At 44.7% G+C, this 5,345-nt stretch overlaps 1 pseudogene; it reads left to right on the forward strand.

Annotated features, from left to right (window-relative positions):
* The first annotated feature begins 1,192 nt into the window (after positions 1 to 1,192).
* On the forward strand, positions 1,193 to 2,378 carry LOC147970833 (uncharacterized; annotated as a pseudogene).
* Positions 2,379 to 5,345: the final 2,967 nt, after the last annotated feature.

Below are 5,345 nucleotides of genomic sequence, written 5' to 3' on the forward strand. Positions count from 1 at the left end.
TAGAACACAAGTGAGGTGTGGGCGATACAAGTCATACTGCTTACCAGCATGTCATACTTTGGTTTGGCAGTATTGTTGGATGAAGCAGCCCGGACCGACATTACGCGTATGCTTAGGCGAAACTAGTTCTATCGATGTGCGTTGCACACTGGTGGCTGGCGGGTGTTAGTTTCTCCAACTTTAGTTGAACCGAGTGTGACTACGCCCTATCCTTGTTGAAGGTTAAAACAACACTAACTTGGCGAACTATCGTTGTGGTTTTGATGCGTAGGTAAGAACGGTTCTTGCTCAGCCCGTAGTAGCCACATAAAACATCCAACAACAAAGTAGAGAACGTCTAACTTGTTTTTGTAGGGCATGTTGTGATGTGATATGGTCAAGGCATGATGCTATATTTTATTGTATGAGATGATCATGTTTTGTAACGGAGTTATCGGCAACTGGCAGGAGCCATATGGTTGTCGCTTTATTGTATGAAATGCAATCGCCATGTAATTGCTTTACTTTATCACTAAGTGGTAGCGATAGTCGTAGAAGCAATAGTTGGCGAGATGACAATGATGCTACGATGGAGATCAAGGTGTCGCGCCATGACGATGGTGATCATGACGGTGCTTTGGAGATGGAGATCAAAGGCACAAGATGATGATGGCCATATCATATCACTTATATTGATTGCATGTGATGTTTATCCTTTATGCATCTTATTCTGCTTTGATTGACGGTAGCATTATAAGATGATCTCTCACTAAAAATTTCAAGGTACAAGTGTTCTCCTTGTGTATGCACCGTTGCAAAAGTTCGTCGTGCCGAGACACCACATGATGATCGGGTGTGATAAGCTCAACGTTCTTATACAACAGGTGCAAGCCAGTTTTGCACACGCAGAATACTCGGGTTAAACTTGACGAGGCTAGCATATACAGATATGGCCTTGGAACACTGAGACCGAAAGGTCGAGCGTGAATCATATAGTAGATATGATCAACATATTGATGTTCACCATTGAAAACTACTCCATTTCACGTGATGATCGGTTATGGTTTAGTGGATTTGGATCACGTGATCACTTAGATGATTAGAGGGATGTGTATCTAAGTGGGACTTCTTAAGTAATATGATTAATTGAACTTAAATTAATCATGAACTTAGTACCTGATAGTATTTTTCTTGTCTATGTTGTTGTAGATAGATGGCCCATCCTGTTGTTCCATTGAATTTTAATGCGTTCCTTGAGAAAGCAAAGTTGAAGGATGATGGTAGCAATTACACAGACTGGGTCCGTAACTTGAGGATTATCCTCATTGCTGCATAGAAGAATTACGTCCTGGAAGCACCGCTGGGTGCCAGGCTTGCTGCAGATACTACTAATGACGTTAAGAACGTCTGGCAGAGCAAAGCTGATGACTACTCGATAGTTCAGTGTGCCATGCTTTACGGCTTAGAACCGAGACTTCAACGACGTTTTGAACGTCATGGAGAATATGAGATGTTCCAGGAGTTGAAGTTCATATTTCAAGCAAATGCCCGGATCGAGAGATATGAAGTCTCCAATAAATTCTATAGCTGTAAGATGGAGGAGAATAGTTCTGTTAGTGAACATATACTCAGAATGTCTGGGTACTGCAATCACTTGATTCAACTGGGAGTTAATCTTTCGGATGATAGTGTCATTGACATAATTCTTCAATCACTGCCACCAAGCTACAAGAGCTTCGTGATGAACTATAATATGCAAGGGATGGATAAGACAATTCCCGAGCTCTTCGCAATGCTAAAGGCTGCAGAGGTAGAAATCAAGAAGGAGCATCAAGTGTTGATGGTCAACAAGACCACCCGTTTAAAGAAAAATGGTAAAGGGAAGAAAAAGGGGAACTTCGAAAAGAACGACAAACAAGTTATTTCTCAGGAGAAGAAACCCAAGTCTGGACCTGAGCCTGAGACTGAGTGCTTCTACTGCAAACAGACTGCTCACTGGAAGCAGAACTGCCCCAAGTATTTGGCGGATAAGAAGGATGGCAAGGTGAACAAAGGTATATGTGATATACATGTTATTGATTTGTACCTTACTAGAGCACGCAGTAGCACCTACGTATTTGATACGGGTTCTGTTGCTAATATTTGCAACTCGAAACAGGGACTACGGATTGAGCGAAGATTAGCTAAGGACGAGGTGATGATGCGTGTGGGAAATGCTTCCAAAGTCCATGTGATCGCCGTCGGCATGCTACCTCTACATCTACCTTCAGGATTAATTTTAGACCTGAATAATTATTATTTGGTGCCAGCGTTAAGCATGAACATTATATCTGGATCTTGTTTGATGCGAGACGGTTATTCATTTAAATCTGGGAATAATGGTAGTTCTATTTATATGAATAATATCTTTTATGGTCATGCACCCTTGAAGAGTGTTCTATTTGTGTTGAATCTCGATAGTAGTAATACACATATTCATAATGTTGAAGCCAAAAGATGCAGAGTTGATAATGATAGTGCAACCTATTTGTGGCACTGCCATTTAGGTCATATTGGTGTAAAGCGCATGAAGAAACTCCATACTGATGGACTTCTGGAATCACTTGATTATGAATCACTTGGTACTTGTGAATCATGCCTCATGGGCAAGATGACTAAAACGCCGTTCTCCGGAACAATGGAGCAAGCAACAGATTTATTGGAAATCATACATACTGATGTATGCGGTCCAATGAATATTTGTTGGAAATATGCCCTAGAGGCAATAATAAATTGATTATTATTATATTTCCTTGTTCATGATAATCGTTTATTATCCATGCTAGAATTGTATTGATAGGAAACTCAGATACATGTGTGGATACATAGACAACACCATGTCCCTAGTAAGCCTCTAGTTGACTATCTCGTTGATCAATAGATGGTTACGGTTTCCTGACCATGGACATTGGATGTCGTTGATAACGGGATCACATCATTAGGAGAATGATGTGATGGACAAGACCCAATCCTAAGCATAGCACTAGATCGTTTTGTTCGTATGCTAAAGCTTTTCTAATGTCAAGTATCATTTCCTTAGACCATGAGATTGTGCAACTCCCGGATACCGTAGGAGTGCTTTGGGTGTGCCAAACGTCACAACGTAACTGGGTGGCTATAAAGGTACACTACGGGTATCTCCGAAAGTGTCTGTTGGGTTGGCACGAATCGAGACTGGGATTTGTCACTCCGTGTGACGGAGAGGTATCTCTGGGCCCACTCGGTAGGACATCATCATAATGTGCACAATGTGATCAAGGAGTTTATCACGGGATGGTGTGTTACGGAACGAGTAAAAGAGACTTGCCGGTAACGAGATTGAACAAGGTATCGGGATACCGACGATCGAATCTCGGGCAAGTATCGTACCGCTAGACAAAGGGAATTGTATACGGGATTGATTAAGTCCTTGACATCGTGGTTCATCCGATGAGATCATCGTGGAACATGTGGGAGCCAACATGGGTATCCAGATCCCGCTGTTGGTTATTGACCGGAGAGTCATCTCGGTCATGTCTGCATGTCTCCCGAACCCGTAGGGTCTACACACTTAAGGTTCGGTGACGCTAGGGTTATAGAGATATTAGTCTGCGGTAACCCGAAAGTTGTTCGGAGTCCCGGATGAGATCCCGGACGTCACGAGGAGTTCCGGAATGGTCCGGAGGTAAATAATTATATATAGGAAGTGCTATTTCGGCCATCGGGACAAGTTTCGGGGTCACCGGTATTGTACCGGGACCACCGGAAGGGTCCCGGGGGTCCACCGGGTGGGGCCACCTGCCCCGGGGGGCCACATGGGCTGTAGGGGTGCGCCTTGGCCTACATGGGCCAAGGGCACCAGCCCCTAGAGGCCCATGCGCCAAAGGGACAAGAGGAGGGGAGAGTCCTAAAGGGGGAAGGCACCTCCGAGTTGCCTTGGGGAGGATGGACTCCTCCCCCCTTGGCCGCACCCTTCCTTGGAGGAAGGGGCAAGGCTGCGCCCTCCCCCTCTCCCTTGGCCCTATATATAGTGGGGGGAAGGGAGGGCAACCATACCTAAGCCCTGGCACCTCCCTCTCCCTCCCATGACACATCTTCCTCCTCTCGCAGCGCTTGGCGAAGCCCTGTTGGAATCCCGCTACTTCCACCACCACGCCGTCGTGCTGTTGGATCTCCATCAATCTCTCCTTCCCCCTTGCTGGATCAAGAAGGAGGAGACGTCGCTGCTCCGTACGTGTGTTGAACGCGGAGGTGCCGTCCGTTCGGCGCTAGGACCATCGGTGATTTGGATCACGACGAGTACGACTCCATCAACCCCGTTCACTTCAACGCTTCCGCTTAGCGAGCTACAAGGGTATGTAGATGCACTCTCCTTCCCCTCGTTGCTAGTTTCTCCATAGATAGATCTTGGTGACACGTAGAAAAATTTTGAATTTCTGCTACGTTCCCCAACAGTGGCATCATGAGCTAGGTCTATTGCGTAGATTCTATGCACGAGTAGAACACAAAGTAGTTGTGGGCGTTGATTTTGTTCAATATGCTTGCCGTTACTAGTCTTATCTTGATTCGGCAGCATCGTGGGATGAAGCGGCCCGGACCAACCTTACACGTACGCTTACGTGAGACCGGTTCCACCGACAAACATGCACTAGTTGCATAAGGTGGCTGGCGGGTGTCTGTCTCTCCCACTTTAGTCGGATCGGATTCAATGAACAGGGTCCTTATGAAGGGTAAATAGCAATTGGCATATCACGTTGTGGTCTTTGCATAGGTAAGAAACATTCTTGCTAGAAACCCATAGCAGCCACGTAAAACATGCAAACAACAATTAGAGGACGTCTAACTTGTTTTTGCAGGGTATGCTATGTGATGTGATATGGCCAAAGGATGTGATGAATGATATATGTGATGTATGAGATGATCATGTTCTTGTAATAGGAATCACTACTTGCATGTCGATGAGTATGACAACTGGCAGGAGCCATAGGAGTTGTCTTAATTTATTTATGACCTGCGTGTCAACATAAACGTCATGTAATTACTTTACTTCATTGCTAACCGTTAGCTGTAGTAGTAGAAGTAATAGTTGACGAGACAACTTCAAGAAGACACGATGATGGAGATCATGATGATGGAGATCATGGTGTCATGCCGGTGACGATGATGATCATGGAGCCCCGAAGATGGAGATCAAAAGGAGCAATATGATATTGGCCATATCATGTCACTATTTGATTGCATGTGATGTTTATCATGTTTATGCATCTTGTTTGCTTAGAACAACGGTAGTAAATAAGATGATCCCTCATTAAAATTTCAAGAAGGTGTTCCCCCTAACTGTGCACCGT

Source organism: Triticum urartu, chromosome 5A (genome assembly GCF_056163025.1).
Source record: "Triticum urartu cultivar PI428250 chromosome 5A, HENAU_Tu73, whole genome shotgun sequence".
Classification (NCBI taxonomy): domain Eukaryota; kingdom Viridiplantae; phylum Streptophyta; class Magnoliopsida; order Poales; family Poaceae; genus Triticum; species Triticum urartu.